Source organism: Pinus tabuliformis, chromosome 4_1, assembly GCF_031772625.1.
Source record: "Pinus tabuliformis cultivar Carrire ecotype Pingquan chromosome 4_1, CPIR1, whole genome shotgun sequence".
NCBI lineage: Eukaryota > Viridiplantae > Streptophyta > Pinopsida > Pinales > Pinaceae > Pinus > Pinus tabuliformis.
This window is the reverse complement of record NC_142303.1, coordinates 877,138,207-877,162,127: the sequence shown is the minus strand read 5'-3', so window position 1 is coordinate 877,162,127 and position 23,921 is coordinate 877,138,207.

The following is a 23,921-nucleotide window of genomic DNA, read 5'->3' as shown; positions in this document are numbered from 1 at the left end:
CTAGCTGAGGCGGGAATTCCCATGCTCAGCTTTATAAATTCATTTTTATGTACAAAGGACAGACAATCGTCTGATGGTCGACTGATGATCTTGATGAAATCATCATCCTTTTGGTAGGATGATTATCTGTGCTGCAATGTTGTACATGTCAATGTCTTTATTTTTCCTGAATATTTATCGCATCCCGGATGGATGAAACTAGATCCAGGGTCTTCAATCTCGTCTGATTTTCACTCTAAGTACAAGTCGATCCATGTGAGAAATGTTTTGAAGTCGAACATGGAAAGACATCTCTTGATTACCAGTCAATGATGTAAATTGTTAACAAGCGCGAGAGGAATCACCGATAATGATAATGACCCTCAAGGTACTGCAGTACAATTCACGTGGTGTGAATAAAGAACTTGGCGTCGAACACGACGCAAAATCTTTTGGTCGAAGGTCATTGATGTATACCTGTCGCCGGAAGTGAGAAACTTGCCATTGAGGCATGCAAGCTTCAAAGTACTGAAGGGGGTGTTCCTAGATCAACTTCTTGGATAATGAGCTGATGTCGATAAGAAGCGATCCTTCAAAGGAGGGCCTTAATGTATCCCACATCAGTGACACAGAACGGTGCAAATGATTTTGATGGAGGTGAAAACGATCTAATGATATATGGTTCAGGGTGGGGGTCATGAAAGAATGAAGTATAATGTATGGTAGTGGATGGGACACGGGTGACTTCTCTGGATGACTTCTCTTGAACATATCGGCGACACTTATATGATGGATTGGTAGAATTTACCCCAAAGATGGATGGTATGGAGAGACCATGGTGATGTGACCGGTGAATGAAACAACCCAACCCGACTCAGGCACAGAGTGGAAGTGTCATGTTCAAGAGCGACTCGCTACCAATAAATGTTCTTTGAGTTTCTTCCCAATTTTTCCCCAGTCATTGCTGACCAGTACCTCTTTATTTTTGTCAATCTTGAGGAGGATAACATATGCTTGTTCTATAATTTTCCCTTCGGGCAAACCCATCGCTATGTTTTAACGAGCCTAGCGACAATGAAACTCGTTCTCGTCTAAAGACAAGTTTGTCGCTATTAATGTTTTTAACGAGTTTAACGACAAATATAACTCGGTCCTTTTCCTTTTTAGGGAGTCTCAAAAGGTACATAAAGATAACTCCGAAAGTCCTTTTTCGTCATCTAATCCCTTAAGTCCAAAAAATTATAAAACAATACATAAGGGATGAATTTTCGATAGTTTTAACGAGCCGAACAAAACAAGCGCTCGATCTTTTTGTGCAATAATCCCTCAGGTCCAAAAAGATTAAAATTTAGAGGAGGGATAGCACTTCCGGTCGCTTTAACGAGCTGGAAGGCCAAAAGTCGGCAATCTTTTCATATTTTACGAGTCAGATGAAAAGAGCTTAAAGAATAATCATCTTTTGAGGAATGAGTGATAAGATGGGTAGCAAGTAGGGGTTGGAATTTTCCAATCACGGCAGTGTCACAAGGATGGCTAGTGAAATCACTCTTCGCAGCTGTTCCTCAAAATGGGTAAACAATCAAATGGAGGTGAATGATCGGCCAATGGAAAAGTGGAGGTGATGGCGCAAACACGACCAAGGATTTAATGGCTGATAATGTTACATTCACGGTGGTTATTTACCAGAGGATAGTTCATTTTTTAACGAGCTTAAACGCGGATTGAAACACTTGCTCAGTCTTATGTTTATTTTTTAACGAGCATGAACTATGTGTTAAAACTGCTCGATCTTATGTTTATTTTTTAACGAGCATGAACTATGTGCTAAAACTGCTTGATTAAGTTTGCATGCCCCCAGCATAATAACGCAAATCATTGTGCATTCCCCCCAAGCTTTATTGCATTCAACTCGGTGGTTGGAATGAAGGTTTACCTTTGAGATTTGAAAAGGGGATTTGTTTCATTTTTTAATGAGGTTGACATAGTAAAAGAACTATCCTCATGACTCCTTGTTTCATTTTTTAACGAGGTTGACATGAGATAAGAACCGTCCTCGGAGTCCAAATCCATTAGATATAGAAGGTTTCATATTCCATTGTGGCCACCTCGGCCAGATTACTCGGAGGCGGTAGGGCAAAAGTACCCATTAAGGCAGGGTATTTTAGGAGACCTACTCCGATATTTTGGAGTGAATGATTGCTTCCATGGATCATTGGAATGCTTCCTGTAACTTGTGAACTGTTGGGGAGAAATGTTTGTTGGTCGACGATTGTAATTCCTCCTTGGAAGGGAAATGCAATATTCCTAAATTAAGTCAACACAACTGCGGCCATGGCATATATCTAGGGTCTTCCCAATAGGATGTTGTAATCAAGGTTTCCGTCAATTACTTCAACATCAATTTCTACTATTTTCCCTCCTAGTTCAACCTTCAAGTTATTTAGGATACCGTATGGGGTATATGTCCTTCCGTCGAATTATTTTAATGTCGTCGAGGATCGCGACAAGGTTGGAGATCCTAAAGTTTTCCAGCAACTCATCAACATAATACATGTAGATGCCCCCTCATCAATAATTATTCGATGAACAGTTTTGTTGAGGGCTTTCACTTGAATAAGGAAAGCTAGTTGAGCTGGTAACTGAGGGTCATATCCTTTATGATCAAAGGCCACAAGATTGGAATCCATTAGGTCAATCCCACAAATTTCTGATAATAAAGCTTGCTCTTGGGAAAGGCAATTTTGCGGTACCTCAAGTGTCGACATAGCGGACGTCGATTGGGCCAAGTCCTCTATTATATTATAATTCTATGCTATTTTTGCACGAGGATTAAATGTCGATTTGTGCACTACTCCCTTTGGCGACTTTATCATTTATTCAGGAATTACGGGTGGCACAACTTTGGTCAAAGTTGTTGTCGAACTACTAGGTTGTTCATTAGCCTTGTTATTCGACACCTGTGGATTCCCGTAATCTTTATTCCTTGCCAAAGCATCATTTTGCTCCCTTGAGATAGACAACATAAGCACTTGGGATCGGGAAGCATTTTGATTAGCAACCAGTTTGGTTCCCGGGTTTGGAAACGGATCAATCAATACTGCTAAGGTTTTTGAACTCTTAAAGAGTTTCTTAACTTCAGCTATATGTGGACAATCTCTTGTCCAATGATCCTCATCACATATATGACACCCCGCAAGGGGTTTCCTTTTCCTCCCTTTCTTTTTCTTCTTGCCCCCTGGTTGCTTCAGTTGTTTTCCCTTGTCGGTCAACACGGCATTTACTTCCGAGGCAAGAAGTTCCTCATTTGAATTTTGACTGGAAATCTTATGGGCCTTTTTAGATGTAGCCTTTGTCGATTTCGTGTCTGTCGCGCCAATCACACCATCGATGGGATGAGAGTCATTGTTTGATTTAGGAGGAGGAGGAATTGAGAACTCCGGTCTAGGGGCGTCAGGTACTTTATCGTAGAGCGTGCCGGACTGAGTGTAAATCAAGTCCAGATATTGCGCACGAGCGATAGCTTGCTCTTCTGTTACGACTCCCCCCTTTGCCACATCTTCCATGATGGAAGGTAGTAATTACTTGATAAACCATTGAGCTAAGAGCTTATCAGGGACGTACGTTTTTACCATCCTACGACGACGTCACCACTCATGTATATGATTAGATATGTGAGTGGCCGTTGTCTGTTTGAAGTTGGTAAGAAGTTATGTTCCCGTTTCGTACCTTATTGGTAACTGAAAATGGGTTAAAAAGGTTGTGGCTAAGGTACTGAAGTTTTCGAACGAAGCTCTAGGCAATTCGATGTACCATTTTGACACCAGACCCGTTAACGTCCTCTGAAAGAGGCGAAGTCTTATCGAATCATCATTTAGGGTGTTTGATGAACACCACAGATGAAATGTCATCACATGATTCGACGGATCTTCACCCGGATTTCAATTAAATTTAGGAATATCTAACGGAAGTTTATGCGGAATCGCTGGCCACCAAGGGGCATAAGCAATTGGATCATTCGTCAGCCGGTTTAGATCTAGTAATTCTAGAGTTGCTACAAAGGGCAACTGTTGATTCAGGTTAGGCGAAGCATACCCAGGATAAGATGGAATCACCTGAGCAATGGGTCTTTGCATACCAACACAATGTATTTGATGTTGGCAACTTTGACAAGGTTGATGGGCACAACCATTATAATATGGTTGTTGATAACCGCTTTGGAAATGCGTTTGCCCATTACTTACAAAGACTTGTTGCTCAGGTCCTTGATATGATTGCTGGAATTGCGGTTGTTGAGATTGAACTAGCCCTGGTTTTTGGACCATTTGTTGTTGTCCAATACTGGATGATTGACCAAGATGAGGATTCATAGTACTTGTTTGAGCCTGAGTCGCTCCAGATAAGGAGTTACTAACCTGAGGTTGTGATTGAGTCGTTGAGACAAAAGGCTGTTGTATTGCAACCTGAGAAATTTGGGGTCGACATACAACAGGTAGCGCTTGTACTTGCGACGCAGTCACCATAGGAGGTATAGTGGGAATATTCGACACAGGGTGGACTGGTTGCGTTGAATATACAACCCTTGGTTGTTGAGGCAGTATTGGTACCGAACCACTGGATGTAATTCCAGTTTGACCTGAACTTTGTTGTAAACTCTCATATGGTTGTTCTCTGGGAGGGAACAATGAAAAGGCATACTGCCCTCCATATGGTGGAAATCTAGTACTTAAAGGGTAGATTGGCCTTTGAAGACACATTGGATCAATTCGTTGAGTTTCCACATAAGAAGTACCAGATGATAATACAGATGAAGAAATAGGAACTAACCATGTCGTTGTCCCTGATTGGACTCCGGCTTGTTGTTGATAACTTGCCGGGACAGATGGTATACCGGCGAACATCGTTGGAGTAGCAGTAGGAGGTTCTGCTGCTGTTGTGTCGGATGACACAGTCCTAGATGTCGACGGTTGTTCAGACATATCTAGTCTATCCAAAAAGATTTCTTAGCGATTCTACAAGAACTTGTGATGAAGAGAGACTAACTTCGAAGATCAACGAGGGAAAGATGATGATTATTCCGTTTAAAATAAATTTTAGATGCTTTGACACAACTTGTTTTTTCAATTGTAAAAAGTCGAGAAAAAACAAAAGATGACTCTAGTCTCCTTCGATTTTTAATGAGCCTGAAGTGACAAGTGCTTAGATGGACCTTTTCCGTTAAGGAGTCTAAAAAGGAACGAAAGGGACTTCTCTGGAGATCTAGGTAGAGGGTGTGCCAAACCAATCGCAAAACCGCATAATACTTTTTAAGGTACGGGCGGTCAATCTTCCCGAATGCTGTGTTCAGTGCATTGCGATCAGTAGGGCGGCCGACACGGCTTCCTATGGATAAAGGTTTTATGCCTATAGGGGTCTCCCAATATATACTCGATGGTACGTGGGAGCAAAATCCGTACTGGCACTCATCGTCTCTCAGGAGGAATCACCCAACCATCAATGAGGCAACAGTTACCAGGTTTTACGACGCCGGAACACGTCTCTAGCCTAGACCTCTATGTTGTTCGTCAAGTTACCAAGCGTTGTTAAGTTCATTCAATTTATTTTAGGTTGATCTTTCTTAGAAGTTTGCCTTTTTGGATCACCACGAGATGTAGATATAATTCCTAAATGCAGTCTAAAGATGATAAGCAAGCTTTTATCTCTTTTCAACAATGAAAATCCTAGCTACAAGGGGAAAAGAAAGACACAATCTTTTCTCAAAGAGCATAGAGCACACTGTAAATGCACTTTTCCTAAATCAATCCATACAAACTGTCAAGATGCAAATGCACATATGCATGTATTTGTTGTCACTTTCTTAATATTGATGCCTAAAAAGAAAGCTGTTGTACAAATTTGAATTCGATTTCAAGTGAAAAACACAAACAAGCTTCTTTCGAAATAAAAAATACGATTACAACACTTTATGATTTTGAAGTAAACACTTGTTTCGACACTAGAAATGCATAAATTCAAACCAAAAGACAAAAGTAAAAGCGTAACCAACTGTCAACAACAAACAAACTTACTCCTAAGATCAAAACGACACTTACGACAAGTCTAGATCTAAGGGCAACAGTATGACCAGTTTACTTTTGTAATGGGAAACTGGAAATGATGTAACAATTACACAAAAACAAATACAGTTTCTTTTATACAACTGAGGTGGAATTAAGGCAAAGAAAAGGGGTTTTTAGATAGGTACACACACTGATAACAGGCTGCAAAAAACAGAGATAAAACTGAGCAAAAAGAAGCAGAGAACCACAGCTGCACAAGGCAAAGGCTGATCAGCGCACCCCTTGCACAGAGAAACTGAATTGTAGCGCAGGTAGCCCTCTCGGGACCTGCATTGAAATGCATAACCTCTTCACAGAGCCTGCGCTGAAGCAGAAACGAGAATTGTCTCTGGGTTCTGGGTCACGGTTTGCAGTTTGATCTATGGTTTTTGGCCGGATAAAAGCTATCAATTAGGTACAATTAGAGGGATGATTTAAAGGAGGACTAAGAGCTATCACAAAGGGATATTAGAGCATTTGTGGATCAGCTGTTCAGATCATAAACAGGCCCAGTGAATGGACTAGAGTAGCAGATCTCTACTTTGCATTTGTAAATGGCAAATGCAGTTCGATTCGCCACTGAGAAGAACAACAATAGAAACACAAATAAACTAACTAGATACGATCCCCAGTGGAGTCGCCAATTTGTTGTTGGGAAAAGTATCCATTCAGAACACCCCTATCCCACTCTAAGGTGTGATAGTGCCTTAGCAACAAACAAGGAAAACTATTTTCGTATTCTTCTTTACGAAATGTAAACGAAGAGGAAAGACGTAACTAACCTGTGCCTTTCGCTAGTTTGTTGATCCACTCGCTCTTCTCTTTGTTCGCTTCCCGCTGCCTGCTCCCTTACCAGTCCAGCTTCACCAAGTTCCTGCAAGATTACAGAAGAGGAAAACTACACAAAACATAGATTTACATTCATAACTAGCTTAGGATCAGATTTAAGCTAAACATGCAAATATAACAAAACATCATTGATACACAGCATGTAGGAGAAACTCAAATAGTTTTATTGATATGATAAGAAAGTCCAAGAGGAGATACAACCAAATGAGTCCTGATCCAGCATCTACCTCCTATAAAAGGAATCCCTTCCTCTCCTCCTACAAAGCATAAATCACCCAATGCACTAATCTAAATCTCAAACCAACAACAATTCTCTGCAAAGTACAAAATTCCAGCCTCTGGATCTCTGGGATGAGGGATCCATATATAGATGTAAGCAGAGAGGATGAGTCAGCTTATGTTTTGACTTGTGGCTTCTCTCTGTCACTTCTTGCTTCCACTTGGAGGCTGAGAGCCTTTTACTCATTACTGGTTGAATTCATTGAGGCAAGTGTCATTGAGGAAGATTCTGGAAGCTTCCAGTGTCTGTACACCTCGCGGAATGACACTGCCATTTGGCATTTCTTGCTCAGCGCACCCTGGTAGTGCATTTAGGTGTGTTTCAATGCACCTAGCTAGTGTATTGGGGTGCATTGCAACACAAGTAGCTAGTAGAGCATCTGAATTGATCCTGAATTGACTGATTCTGAGTGGTTTTTGGTGGAGAACTTCTGGGAGAAGCTGTCATTGGTTGACCTTGTTCCTTTAGGGGCAGGAACAACACTTTTAGGGACTTTGGATCCCTTGGATTATGGACATTTCATGCTCAAAGCTGTAAGGCACAAAAATGTCTATAATGCTTACCTCGAATTCTCCACCATCAGCTCGGAGCTCAAGGGCCACCAAATTGATTATCATAAGGGCAGCCGAGCAAGTGCTAGTAAAAGTGTTGTTAACTACAAGTTTTGGCAGCCAAGTTCCTAAAGTTTAGGAGGGTTGTTGGGGTCTCAATTTGTATAAATAAGAGGGCTTAGGGCCTCATTTCAGTTAGTCACTTTGTAGGTAGAAGTTAGATAGTTTGTAATTCGATTTTAGTCATTTTTTAAGCAATAGGCTAGCTTTGCATTTCATCGCACTTTGAAGCTTTTCCCTTGTGGACAGTTTCTGATGTAAATATTATTTCTTGCTCAATAAAGATGAATCCAGCTTTGCAACAGCTCTAAATCTCTCTTAGGAGGCTGTAGCTCTTGGGGTTGGGCCCATCTCAAGTGCTCAGTACCTCCTTTGTTTACCTTTATGTGTTTTTGATGCATTCTTAGAATAAAATCTGCTATTTAATTTAAATCTTGCTTTGTTATTTAGATTGATTTTGATGATGAAAAAGGATTTTTATGTCCAGATTTAGTTGGTAGGTTAATAACAGGGAATATCTTCAAAAAAGGTCCATCAAACACCTCTGATTTCACCTCTCCCTCAGTGGGATTAGGAGCTGGGATCAAGGTGACCTTGTTGCCCACAAAAACACTGTCTTTTCTTTGCCATGCAATCATTAGTGTTTGATTTCCATTTGCAGAAGTTGTTTATATGTTCATATTCTTGAATGCTTCATTGCATAGTTAATATACATGGTTTCCTTGTGAATAAAACTTTTGTTCATTCTCTTTAATGTTAGCTAGATCAGATTAGGTCAACGTACTTAGGTCTTAGATTTTACAAGTCTTCATTCGTTCAGTTGGAAAAACAACTTGCAAAGCACCTGTTATCATTCTCTACCTGCCCATACTCCATCAAATCCATCTGCTCCATCCCTCAACTCAGCTTCTTGCCTTACGTTTGCCATTTTCTCACATAACCATAGTTTTTGTGCATCATTTCCGTAGTCCTCCTTGAACAAATCCAACCATCCAAATCTTTCCTCAACTCCATCCACCAAGTCCTGGACCACCTAAAACCCTTATCCTACATCCATACCCACTCCTTCATATTTCTTCGTCCATCCATCCTCCAAAATCCCATTTTCGAACATCCTGTAGAAAAATTAGAGACATCCTGTAGAAAATCACAGACATCCTGTAAAACCCCTGCAGACTTCCTGTAGAAGCTCACGAATGAGGTTTCTTGATAGCCAAACTCTGTAAAACTCTTTGGAAGGGTGTTAGGGATCCCTTAGGCCCTCTCTGAACCTTCCTGACCTCCTCCAAGCATTTCCTCTCTCCAATCCACCTCTGCACAGTAAAAACCAGTTAAAAGCACATGCATGATAATTCTAACAACTTATTAGAAAATACAAAAAGATGTTTTTTTCAGATGTTAATGTAGAAGTAGCTTAGACACATGCATTTTACCTTCCTAGAAGTCAGTGGCATCTCTTTCAGTAGCTTGCATCCTCTTTCTTGCATCAGTAGGGCTAGGTGGTAAAATTAGGGTTTGCTAGGGTTTTTGTTTCCTTTCAGCTTTCCAGTTTCTTTCTGTAAGTAGATTAGCCTTCTTTGAGTTGGCTTTCGTGCATCTGTTAAAAAGCTTATTCTAAGATCTCATAGAAGTTGGCTTAAGCTCCTAAGCGGACTTGTGCCAGCTGATCAAGTGACAGCCGCAACAAGAGCTAGTACTTGTGCATACAGCATCGTCGCTTCAAAGTTTGTTACGAACTACCGGGTTGATAAAATTAAAGAAGGGAGTTCCAGGAGTTGCAGCATTATTGCTGCAATACTCGGGCCCACCACTTCTATAGTTCCAGCTGTGTCCTTTTTGGAATCTTTATTGGTGTTTCCTCCCCCATTTTGAGACTACTTCTCTGAGTGCTCTAACTCATATGTAGATCTCTCTTGGGTTTCTTCTTGATAGTTTTCTTTTGAGCTTCCCTCCAAGCTTACATTGGGAGTTGACTCCCTTATTGGTTTGATCTGCAATAGGTCCAATGGGACCTTTAATAATCTCTTTTCCCTATATACATGGAAAGCCTTAACATCATCTGAGGTTAAAAGTACTGATGCTAAATGTAACACTTGTGAATATGTTTCAGCCTTTAGGAAGAGGTCATCAAAGGCATTCTCTTCGTGGGTGAACTACTTTAATTTTACCATAATAGTAAAATCGTTAACATTGTCATTTGGGTCATAATTCCTTCCTGGAAATGTAGCTAATTCCAAATATTCAATAATCTCTTCTTCTTTGCATGCATGTCCAAAATCATGTAACCCGAAGGCACCATATTGTAACAGAAATGTGGGCCAAATGGCCTTGTTCTACTCCTTCAATCCTCTACTTAATCCGCCTTCCCCTATTATTTGGTAGGCTATTTCTATGGCCATTAGTTTATCGGGGACATAATATGGGAGAACATGCATTGAATCAATGCTCCCAAATACTTTGATATAGGTAAAGGTCTCTTTTCTAAACCATCTATCTACTCACAAGATATCTACCTCGACCTCTTTAGAGAACCTAGGGGCAGTTCTGTTGTACACTTCTTTATGGATGGGTAGCATAACTCCTTGACAAATTTTATGAAATTGGAGGTGAAATTGAGATTCCCATAAAATCTTATGGTACATATGGATAGGAAGTAGGTCCTGTAAAATCCACTTCCATCCCATATTCAGAAATTTAGAACTAAAACATATTTCATCCATTACAAAAGCACTCACGAAAAACAAGGGATAAAACTTTAAAGAAGAACTTACTTTTCTCTTATATTATATAATGGCCTTAGCCAAATTGTGTGATAGAATTTGAGCCCAATTCATTATTGTTGCATTCACTATTGCATCTATTAACATGAGCCATTATGAGGAAGACTTGGTGCTATTAGGTTTGCCGAACAATCTACATATCATTGCTGATACTAAACTATGAGGGGTATAAATGGATTTCATAGAGTACATACCCATTTTATCTCATTTGATCTTTCCTTCGCTTGATGTCCATGTCTGCATGACGTTTACGGGGTCCTATTTTTCCTTGGAAAATTTCCCAAGGAACTGTTTCTTGTAACAATTTTGTGGCTTAGGTAACTGCTACATTAGTCGTAGGTTATCCGCTGAGAAAGACCCCATGAACTTATGCGTATGATTCTTGAATGTTTGGTCTGTGATGTCTACTTCGTCAATTACCCATTTGACCATGTTTGTGTATGGGATTATTTTTGGTCATGCTAATATGTGGTGCAGGAAAGAACATTTCATTCCAAAATAGGAGGCATCATATGACTCCTAAGCATCTGTTGTGGCTTGGGTTGCTCCTCTTCTAACAAGTTGTACATGGTCTCTTATGTCGTTGTTCCTATGTCTCTACTACACATAGTATTAGATAAAAGAGGGACCATTTCTAATTTCTCGAACACAACTATCTTTCCCTTCTTCCCCATTGTTTCTAACGATGCTCCCTATTGATTTTTCCTGAAACAGACCAAAGCGGAAGTTATCTCATACAAGCAAGAATGACAATGAGAATCAAAGATACAGATAACCTGAAAAGATGACAAGAAAGGAGTTTTAATCAAACATAGATGAAAAGATATCATATCACATCGAGCTGTTTTTTAACATAAATGTCGTTAACCTATATTAAATAGCCACTAATGGTCCCTTATCATTGCCTTTATTATTCATTACCATACCACATCGCAAGACGGGAAGGAAATTTTTAAGGTGGCAGACTTAATTTGCGAGAATTCCAATTTTGTGATTGCAATACAATATCGCAAATCGCATTATCGCATGTTTTATTATGCGCTCTCTCAAAGTTCTTTAGGATTCTACAGGATGTGGGGTGCGAGATAAGTGCTATATTATTTTTCACATAAAGCGTAGGTTGTCTCATGGAGATATTATGTTATAAAGCACTTTTCACTATATGGCAGACTTTACTCTCAATTTATAGCATTGGCTTCTATCGGGTCTGGGCTTCTATTACATTTCGCAAGATCACGTAGTTCATAAGATTTAGACCACTTTTAAGTATTTTGACGTGATGTGGTAAGGTTGACTTGTCCTATCTTTATATCTCATTTCGCACTTTTTGACCTTCTTTGTGGGTTTGTGTCCTTTGTGAGCATCGATATGAAATTGCAATAAGAGTTTTATTTTATGTGAAATGCCTTAGGTCTTAGATTTTAAATAAAAATTCCAATGATATCTATGTTAAGTGCGGTGATCCTTTTGATCACAATTTGTGGGTTTTGTTCGTTAATAAGGCTTTTGACACACTTGATCCAGCGGTATGCAAAAAGGCGAGAATTTCTAGCTTTCAAAGGGTTTTGACTCGATATCTCATTTATTCCCAAAAGTTCAAAGGAAAGTTCCTAAGTTTCCTAAATTTATTTTTGGAGTGTTTATATTAAGGGTCCCCATTTATTGATGGAATATTAGCTATTAAATTAACAAATGGGGGGTTGTTGAATAGCATAAGAATTGGCGATTCGTTGGAAGAACTAGTTATCTCTGATAGTGTTTTGAAATTTCTAAAACTTCCAAAATAAAGATTGTTCAGAAAAATAGGAAACCCATGAAATATAACATAAGTAACATTTCTTTGAATAATAAAAATAAAATCTACCTAATTATCTACCATTTGGTTATCCTCTTCAACATGAAAATTGCTTTGTCTACACCAGTCATTACTTGGTTTTAAAGATAAAAGAAGGGGGTTATTAAAAATTAGCTTTTAGATGTACTCTATTTTCATAGGTAGAGACTCTGTTTCTAGCAGGTGTCCATAGGCTCGACAGCGTTACCTTTTAACCAACAATGATTATGTATCCCATCGAGATAAGAGTGCATTTTTTAGAGATAAATTTAGATTCATATACTTACTCCTTTTTCTTTTCTTTTTTTTCTAACCAATTCATTTTTGTTAAAAATTTCACTTTTTCTCCTTTAAGGTATTTCTCTTGGTTTGGTGGCCAAAATTGACAATGCCATTCACTGGTTGTAACTTAATTGAACAAGCTGACTCATGATGAGACCCCTTGTCTTTTAATTAACATAATCTTAAGCCATTAGCATGTTTTTATGTCCAATATTGGTAATGTCATCTTGTTACTTACCTATGATCATGATAAGTCGGCTCTTGATGAGAACTATTATCCTTTAAGTTTAAGCATATTTTAGAATTACACTCTAAAAAGAGAAAAACTTACTAGATGGGGAGAATCATTGACTCCTTAAGAGTTTCTAGATGACAATTTTAGAGTTAAAGATGTTTTTCTGTACAAAGTCTTTGCTTTGTTATAAATACTTTTCTTGACTGATGGTATAACAAAGGTTTCTTTACAAAGTTGAGTTTTAGCAAAGGACAATTCATTCTAGTAGAAAACAAGCATAATTTAGAGTAATATAGCTTAGCTTATGTTTCAAATGTGAAAATCTTCTTCTTAACAATCCCTAATACAAGAGAAAAGTGAAAATATAAAAGAGATTCTTGTTGTAAAAGCCAAAAGTAAATGTTATTTAACTTTTATTTTCCTATAAAAGGTAAAGATAGTAATATACAGGGAATAGAAGAGGTTATCTTCTATGAAAAATATTTTTTTAGAATCTGCCCATTAACAGGCAGAGAATCCTTTTTGCCTGATAGATCATGCAATAAAAAGGGTGATGGACCTATCTGTTCTACAATCTGATATGGGTCAATCCACATTCTTCAGAATTTGGTATGCTTACCTTTTTCCTCGTGTGTTTTATCGCACTTTAACACTTGGTCTCAGAGAGGAAAGGGTTTTGAACTTACAGAATTCACATCAAAATGATGATTTGACTAACTATTAATGGTGTTCATGTGTGATTTTGGGTTTTTCTCTTTCTTCTTCGAGTTTAAGAATTTGTGATTGTATTAATTGCATAGAAGAGGAAGGAGTTTATAACCATGAATAGAGAGGAAATAGTTACATTTGTGGGAAGGAAAACCTCTTTTCCATAGACCCAATTAAATGGAGAAGTTCTTGTTGAGGCCTTTTGTGTTATTTGATCTACCCATAGAGGAAATGTCAAAGTTTTGTGCCAGTTTTTTTGACTTTGATCAACGATTCATTTGATGATTCTTATGATATTTTTGTTTGTTGATTCGGCCAAGCCATTTCCCTGAGGATAATAGTTAGTAGAATATTTAAGTTTAAAACTATTTTAAGAGAAAATTTTGTCATAGCATTCCCTTTGAAATAATATGCATTGTCAAACATGAGGATAGATGGTAGACCAACTCTAGTAATAATAAATTTATCAATAAATTCAATGATGTTTTTAGAATTGGCTACTTTAAGTGGAATTGCTTCCACCCATTTTGTGAAGTAATCAGTTGTTGTTAGGATATATTTATGCTTCTTTGAAGAGTGAGGAATGATCTCACCTATTATGTCAAGTTCCCATTGCTCAAATAGTTTTTCTGTGTTAACTAGCTGCAATGGCAATGTGGGCTTCCTCTATATTCTAGTACTTGTCTTACAGATTTTACATTTCCTTACATATTCGTTTGCATATATGAATAAGGTTGGCCAATAATAGATAGCATGCAGGATTTTATGTGTTGTTGTGTCTCCTCCAAAATGTCCACAAGCTGGTCCATCATGGAGTTCCTGCAAAACCTTTTTTATCTTAGACTTTTCAAGACATCTAAGAAAAACAAAATCATAATTTTTCCTAAACAACACATCATTGATGATTTCATATTGCTTAGTTTTTATCCTCAAAGCCCTTTTTCTTTTGAAACTTAGTTGCCATTTTTCAAATAAAATATAATATCAGCATATTTGGATTCAGTTTCATTGAGGCTTACCTCATATACTTGTATATCAGCACCTAAACCTTGTAATGCTGGTAAGTTGGATTCTCCTACTAATATTCTGCAAAAACCATGACCTTTAATAATTTTAGTTGGTCTGACCTCAATGTCATATTCTGGCAGTGCCGTTACCCAATTTGTTCTTTCCTCACCTACATATCTTTGCATTAATATATTTCTCACTGCTGAGAATGGGACTACTATGATGGTGTGAGTTTTGAGGAGAAAGTGTCCGAAATGATTAATTGATTTGAAAATAGAAAAATCATCTAAGTAGTTTAATTCAACCCGCTGCATATTGGAGTTAGAAAAGGAAATTGGTGCTTCTATTTTGTCTTCATTGACGTGTGTTAATATAACCACATGTGATGTCTCAGAAGCAAAAGTATATAAAATGAAATGATTAGAAAAAATTGGAGTTGCTACAGAGGGAGCATTTATGATTGCTTGTTTAATCAGATTAAAAGCTTCATGCTCGGTATGTCCCAATGTAAAAATAATTTTTTTTCTTAATCATTGAATGGAGTGGTAAAACAATTCATGAAAAGTTAGGGACAAATATTTTGACAAAATTTATGTGACCTAGGAAATATTGCATGGATTTTTTGTTATGAGGTAAAGGAATTTCAGAAATTTCTATCATTCTATCGAGATCAATAAGAATTCCTTCTTTGGATATGATAAATCCAAGGAGCTTTCCTTTACTCAAAGAAAATAAATATTTCTTAGGATTGAGAGAAATTCCATACATCTGACAATGATCAAATATTTGTTTTAAATCCTTTAAAGGATTATTGCACTGTTTGGAATACACAGTTATGCCATCTAAATAAATTACCACTGATTTGTTCACCAAACCTTTGAAAGGTATGTCCATGGCATTCTAGAATGTTGGACCAGTGTTGAATAATCCAAATGGCATCTTTTGATAGGCATAGGTGCCCCATTTTGTTCAAAATGTAGTCTTTCGCTGGTCATCTAGATGTACTAGAACTTGATTATAACCTAAAAATCCATTCAGAAAAGACATTACTTCTGATCCCACAACTAATTGCGGTATCTATTCCATAGGAGGTAATGGGAAGTTTTCCTTCTGACAAGCTTTGTTGAGATTGCAAAAGTCTATACATATTCAAATATCACCATTCTCTTTCCTGACTGGGACAAGGTTAGAAGCCAACCTTGAATGCCTTACATGAAAAATTATTTTGGTTTTGAGAAGCTTATTCAATTCAGATTTGATCCAGTTTTCTAAATTTAGATGAATCTTTCTCAACTTTTGTTGTACAATCTTTTCATCAGATATCATGGGAATGCCATGTTGAATTATGGAGGTATTATATGTCTTGAGATCTTCATAATTCCATGAAAAAACATTTTTGTATTTCTTTAACAACTGAATGAAGGCTGACCTTTCATCTAGCGTAATACTGAGTCCTAGATTGATACTCTAAGGTTTAAGGCCAGCTCTAATATTAAATAATTCAAATCTCAAAGTTGAACTTTGAAGCTTTGAGTTAGTGGGTTTCTTAAACCTGTCCTTAAGATAATATAAGTCTTCAATCTTAACCACATATTTAGGCAAGGAATTTACAGTCATCTCTTTCTTAACCTGGCTTTCATGTTGATCTTCATCAATTATTTGGTCCTTGTAAGAGCCTTCAGATATTATAAAACTTATGATATCTAGATCATTATTGAAGACTCACCAATTGGTGATATTGTGAGGAATAGAAGGCCTAAATATTAATTCAATCGAAAAGTGATTAAGGATATGATATTCTGGTCAAATGAGATTGGATGCAACATCAACCAAAATATCGGCACTTGCATTTTGGAGTCCTGGGATAGGGAAAATATTAAATGTTGTAAAATGAGAGGTGAGATCTTGGAGTAATGATTGATATTGTTTCAAGTGTCCAGAGAGGCAGTGTATAGTATTCCTCACCTACTTTATTACAATTTTTGAATCTCCAAATACTTGAAGATATTTGATATTAAGGTCGATAGCTTTATACCACCCTTGAACTGATGATTCATATTCGACAGTGTTATTTGTGCATTCAAATTCAAGTCTGAACGCTAACATAGGTTTTTCCCCTTCTGGGCTAACTAATATGCATCTTGCTCCAGCTCCATTGTTAGATCTAGATCCATCAAAATATAATTTCCAAAATAAATATTTAACTACATGATTATCTTCAAAATTTATACACTTAGAAGAACCTATTTGAGAATAATTTTAAACTTGTGATGTAAGAGAATTATTGAAGAAGGGTGAAGTACTTGCATTAAAATTTTCTATAAATGATTCAACTGAGTAATTTCCAATGTTATTATTGTTGTAAGCGATTGGTTCATTTTCTCCCTCCAATTCTTTGATGATATGTTTTTTATGTTTCTCTCGGTCAAACCTTATTTGATTCGGCATACCATTATATGGAAGCCACATGTGGGACCAATCGGTTGCGAAATAGCCATGAAGCTTTTTTGACCAGTCTCTACTGAGGATTAGGTTGTAGAATTCTGGGATATCAGCCACAAGGATGTCAATGACTTGAAACACTTTCGGGTTTGACGAGAGTTGAATAGTGACTTGATTGAGTTCCCCTATAAATTCGACTTGAGATTGATTTAACTGCACAATGTGAACAACAGATTTTTGGGGCTCCACATTCAATTTCACACTAACTATTCTTATTATAATGTTGGATGAAGCTCCAGAATCGACTAAACAATTATGTAGAATTTTATTGAAAAATTCAAAAATCAAAATAAATGGAGGATTATGGGATTTGGATCTTCCTCCTATCAGAGTGATATCAGTTGGGCTGATTTTATCTAATGAGGTATTAGGAGGCCTTCCCATTTCTTGAGCAACCTATGAGATAACAAAAACAGGAAGAGGAGAAGTAGGGACTACTTTTAGATCTTTGAGAAATAGCTTCTATTGATGTTTTAACTTGTGAAGCTCATGGAATGTAATATTTGCACTGGTATTTTTCATATCTTCTATGAAGTTGTATTCCAGTTTATCAGAGACTAATAGGGTTTTAGCTGTAGGTGAAGAATTTTATTGAGGATGAGTGTTTTGAGTGGATTTGGAGGTAGATTTCTTACCTATTACATTATCTTTGGGAACTAGAGTTGATGATTTTTATTTTGGATTTGTTTGTGGCAAATCAACAGTTCTTCTACTCCTAGTTGTCACAGGTAATGCTTCTTGTGTTTCTTCATTAGACAAAATGAAATCCCAAATTCCTTGTAATTCAACCACTTCTTCATCATCAGTTTGTTCTTCAATCGTTAAGACTTCGTCTCCCTCCATATCTGATTCAACATTTGATATGGTACATCGAGGCTTTGGATTAGAGGAAGGTTTTCTTTTGTAAGGTCTTTAAGTTTTCTTTGAAGAATTCTCTGCTACTTATTTCTTCATGTCAACCATTTCGTTGGACATAGTTTTAAGGACTTTCTATATACCTTCAAGATCAAAAGAATCTTTAGGTGTTTTTTTCTTGGATTTGTCCCTAAAAGTTACCTTCTTGGATTTCTGTTCTCCTAATGCATTATTTTCTTCTAAAGATAAAATGTGTTTTTCTAAAGCTATGGCTCCGTTCATATTTTTTACCAAAGTTGGTTTGGTAGCCCTATCGACAAAAATAGTTATGTTTGAGGGAAGAGCAGAACTGTACCATTCATTTTGGACTTCATCTCTAGGCTTGGATGTCATTGGGATTTTATTCAATAACTTATTAAAACATGAATGGAAGTCTTTAATGAGATCTCTTGGTTCAGCTTTTAAGTGGGAAAGATCATTGATAAGAGTAGTTGTTGATCGGTCATCTCCAAACTTAGTTAAGAACTGATCCTGAAAAGCATCCCAACTATAAATGGAACTAGATGGTAATGAAAAATACCACAATCTTGTTGATCCTTGTAAAGTATGAGAAAATAATATTACAACTTCATATTCTTCTACCACTAAATTCAAATTTATGGAAAACATAAAATTGTTTGTGTTCTTCAACATGTAGACTATCATCAAGGTTAAAATTTCACAACCATTTCATTGGATGCACAAGTAATGGATGTAATGGTTCTACCATTTGAATAGCTCCTGGATTTTTCCATGGTATTTTAGCCATAATGGGTATCTGTGTAGAGGAAGATGTTCCAGTAGTTGAAGGTGATTGGGTAGAGGAGCTCTGCTCTCCAGTACCACTGTAAACCACGATCTAGAGTTGTGAGTTGGATGGTTGATTTTGTGATGAAGTGGATGGAATGAATGAAGGTGTTTCATGTGATGATGGGAGAACCTCGCTATAGAATTTAGACTGTGTTTTCTTAGTTCTCCTTCTATTTGGTAGAGGGAATTCAAATGGGGGATCTCAATTTTTTTGCTTTGTGATCTAGTTAACCTTTGAGAGGAAGGAAACTGATAAGTAACACTAGTTTGAGATAACTCAGATTTTTCTTGAGATATTGAAATTCCTTGTAGTTTATGCATTAAAGACTGCACTTTAGGAGTTTCAATAGAAGCAGACTGATCTGACTTCTTCGGGACCTTAGTAGTTGATTCTAAGCATTCCTGAACTTATCTCTTAGGATTTGGGGATTTAGAATGTGACTGAGAAGTTGGAGGCGATGGTGAGGGATTTTTACTCTTAGAATGGCTTATTGATTTCAATCTTCTTTCTATTCTTAGTTAGGACCTCCTCCTAGCACCAAAATGTTGAAGCCTCTAAAATCATTGTGACAACATGGGGGAAAACCACCCGGTCCAGACCTTGGTTAGCAGTTCCTTTTCCATTTGGCATAGTGGCTTCAATTGGGGATAATGGCACCAGTTTCCCAGAAAATATTTTGATAATGTTGGTGGGGTGATATATGATGTAATAGAAAAATAATCAAGCTAAGTGTAATCTAATCTAATCTAATAAATACATGCATATATACTACTTTAACACTATTTGACTATAGATATACTTGGGAATTAAACACAATATGCAATCTACAATGATTTCATATAGAAATTTGTAATAAAGACCATTCAACTGCAAGAAGAAGTTAAATCGTTTAACCATAATCGTTTTGGATAAATAGCTAGACAAAACGATTGATAGAAATATATCGCATATAAAATCATTCATGTATTCAGAATAAAATTAGAGCTAACATCATACAAAAGTGCATTAATGCTAAACAGTAATTTAGACTTTCATACATAAAACGATTAAAGGAAGAAGTATTGCTTGATACATAAATAAAACATAATCATAGGATAAAAGTACCATCTATGATAAGTCTTGCTAATGTTCTTTAGCAATATTGACCCAATCTCAATTAATCCAATGCATTCTAAGAGTAAAAAAGTGCATTTCAGTAAAGCATGCTAGATATTTGAAGAAAATAGATCTTGTTCCATTCATTTCATCAAAACCTCCTCAAAAGTATAGGAATGCAATGTTTTGGAAAGTGTTTCTGATAAAATTTATGTATTTCTCTCTAAATGCATGAGAGGGGTTTAAATAGTAAACTATTGGTCTTAAAATAGATTATTACAAAAAATAGTTGAGGAGGTCTAAATGACCTTCCTCATAATATGCAAAAATAAAATAAAAATAAAAATAAATTAAATGACTAACTCCTTTGGACTTGATCTCTAAGATCGCAAATATCAATCATTGGCTTGAGCTGAGTCGGTTGGCTGATTGCAGATTTTAACTACCCAACAAATATGGCATTTGTTAGTGCTGGCACCATCTTTTGTGTAGAGGTTGTTAAGCACCTCAAGGTCATCCACTGGCTATGTGGTTTCACTAAAAACTGCCAGTATGCTTCCCAATTCATCTTTTTTATCTGTTTGATTGCCTCCCCCTTTTCTTGCATTGCCTATCTCCACTGCTGCTATAACTATTTGACATTTGGAAGAAATCCTGGTATGCATTCCGTAACAAGATTTGTGCCATGAAGATTTTTGTTGATGGCTTCTCTTATATTGTTTGTTACTCTTGTTGCTATTGTTGTTGCCCTTTCCGCTTCCGTGAACATGATGTCTTTATGAGATTCCTCTAGCTTCAACAAGTCATCCTTTCTCCCATCCTCTCATTCTTTCCGGGTTATAAAGTTAGAAATATTTTTATGGATTTCGTCATACTCAAGTCCCATGTCAACAACTTGGTTTGTTAACTTATCATCGGTCTTCCAATAACGAGCTATCTACGAGATTTTCTCACATAGTACTTCCTTCTGCTGCATTAGTAGGGAATTAAGGCTGAGCGCCTCCTTCATGAACTCATCGATTTGTGGATTATCCTTCAACTTATCTATCATATCTTGTATCCACGCATCTATTTCAGCTGGCCTAATGTTGTATTCTCATCAGTTCGGATTCCTTTTGGAGATGGGCTACTCGTAATTCTTCTTATTGATTGGATTTTTCCTAAGCTAGTTGATGTTCTAATAGCATAATTCTTTGTTCCTTTTCTTTGAGAAACATTTGGACCTCCATTTATTTGTGAATAGTTATTGTGTCATAGGCTCCTTCGAATTCAAACAATTTTGTGAGATTTTCATATGGGTCCATGGGCGAGTCCTTCCATATGATGTCCATTGCTTCATTTTCTAGAATTGTAATACATACATTGTTCGAATTTGTTTTCTTCTTTTGTCTCTTAACTACATATTTGTGGTTAATAGGACTATAAAATAAATATAGTAGAGGTATTTCCTCAATTCTCAAAATAATTCCTGCAGTTGGAGTGGTAGGGATGATCTTAATGTCTTGAGTGCTTGTATCTCTTTCCCCTGTCATTTCTGAATTTTACTTGTGTTGGGTTTGCTTAGGAGTCTATATCTCAAATGTTTTCTTAGGTTTTGAATCTGTGTGAAGATTTTTGTTGAATTGTTCCCATTCCTCTTCAAAATCAATAATTGGGCTTTTACCTGACTAAGTTGATGTAGAGGAAAGTTCTTCTTGTTCTTTGTTGAGGTTTGCTCGACCATCTCTTCTATAGTTCCAGGTGTATCCTTCTCAGAATGTTTATTGGTGTTTCCTCCCCAATATTGAAACTTCTTCTTTGAGTGCTTTTACTCATGTGTAGATATCTCTTGGGTTTCTTCTTTAAAGTTTACTTTCGAGGTGCCCTCCAAGCTTACACTGGGAGTTGGCTCCCTTATTGGTTCAATCTGCAATATGTCCAATGGGACCTTCAATAATCTAATTTCCCTATATACATGGAAAGCCTTAACATCATCTAGGGTTAAATGTACTGATGCCAAATGTAACACTTGTGAATATGTTGCAGCGGCTATAATAAGAGGTCATTAAAGGCATCCTTTTCGTGGGTGAACTGCTTTACTTTTACGATAGTAGTAAAATCTTTAACATTGTCGTCTGGGTCATACTACCTTCCCAAAAATGTAGCCAATTTGAGAGATTTAATAATCTCTTCTTCTTTTTATGCATGTCCAAAATCATGTAGTGCGAATGCACCACATTGTAATGGAAATGTAGGCCAAATGGACTTCTTCTTCTCTTTCAGTCCTTTGCTTAATCCGCCTTCCCCTGCTGTTTGGTAGGCTATTTATTTGGTCATTAGTTTATCTGGGACATAATATGGGAGAACATGGGGTGAATCAATGCTCCCAAATACTCTGATATAGGTAGAGGTATCTTCCCCAAACCATCTGGCTACTGGCAAGATATCTACCTCGGTCTCTTTAGAAAACCTAGGGGTGGTTTTGTTGTACACTTCTGTATGGATGGGTAGCATAAATACTTGACAGATTTTATAAAAATGGTGGTGAAATTGAGATTCCCATAAAATATTATGGTACATATGGATGGGAAGCGGGTCTTGTACAATCCACTTCCATCCCATATTGGGAAATTTAGAACTAAAACAAATTTCATCCATTACAAAAGAACTCATGAAAAATGGGGGATAAACCCTTAAGGAGGAACTTATTTCTCTCCTATCTTCTATAATGGCCTTAGCCAAATTTTCTAATATAATTTGAGCCTGATTCATTAATGTTGCATTCGTTGTTGCATCTATTAACAGGAGCCATTCGAGGGAAAACTTGGTGCTATCAGGTTTTCCGAAAAATCTACATATCATTGTTGCTACGAAACTATGAGGGGGTGAAATGGATGTCATAGATTACATTCTTGTTTTATCTCATTCGAGCTTGCCTTCGCTTGATGTCGAGGTCTGCGTGATGTCTACCAGGTCCTCATTTTCCTTGGAAAATTTCTCAAGGAACTCTTTGTTGTAACACTTTTGCAACTTAGGTAACTAGTACATTAGTCGTAGGCTATAAGACCCTATGACCTCCTACCTGTGATTCTTGAATGTTCGGTCTGTGATGTCTACTTCATCAATTACTCATTTGACCATGTTTGTGTATGGGATTATTTTTTGTTGTGCCGCTATGCAATGCAGGAAAGAACATGTCGTTTCAAAATAGGAGGCATCATATGACTCCTCAGCATCTGTTGTGGCCTTTGGACTAGTGCCCTAAGATGCTCCTATTCTAGCAAGTTGTACATTGCCTCCCATTTCATTGTTCCTCCTTCTCTGCAGCACATAATATCGGAGAAAAGAGGGACCATTTTTTATTTCTCAGACACAATTGTCTCTCCCTTCTTCTCCATTGTTTCTAATGATGCTCCCTGTGGATTTTTCCTGAAAGGGAGCAAAGCAGAAGCTATCAAATACAAGCAAGAATGATAATGAGAATCACAGATACAGATAACCAAAAAGGATGACAAGAAAGGAGTTTTAATCAAACGTAGATGAAAAGATATCATATCACATCAAGCTGGTTTTTAACATAAATGCCATTAACCTATATTAAATAGCCACTAATGGTCCCTTATCTCTTCCTTTATTATTCATTAATGTATCGCATTGCAAGATAAGAAGAAAAAATTTTAAGGTGGTGGACTTAATTTGTGAGAATGTTTATTTTGCAATTGCGATACAATATCGTAAAAAGCATTATCGCGTGTTTTATTGTGCGCTTTCTCAAAGTTCTTTAGTATTCTACAGGATGTGGGTTGCGGGATAAGTGGTATGTTATTTTTGACTTAGAGTTTAGGTTGTCTCATGGATCTATTACCTTATAAAGTGCTTTTCACTATATGGCGGACTTAACTCTCAATTTACAGCACTAGCTTCTATCAAGTCTGGGCCTTTGCAAGATCGCGAAGTTCATAAGATTTAGACTTTTTTT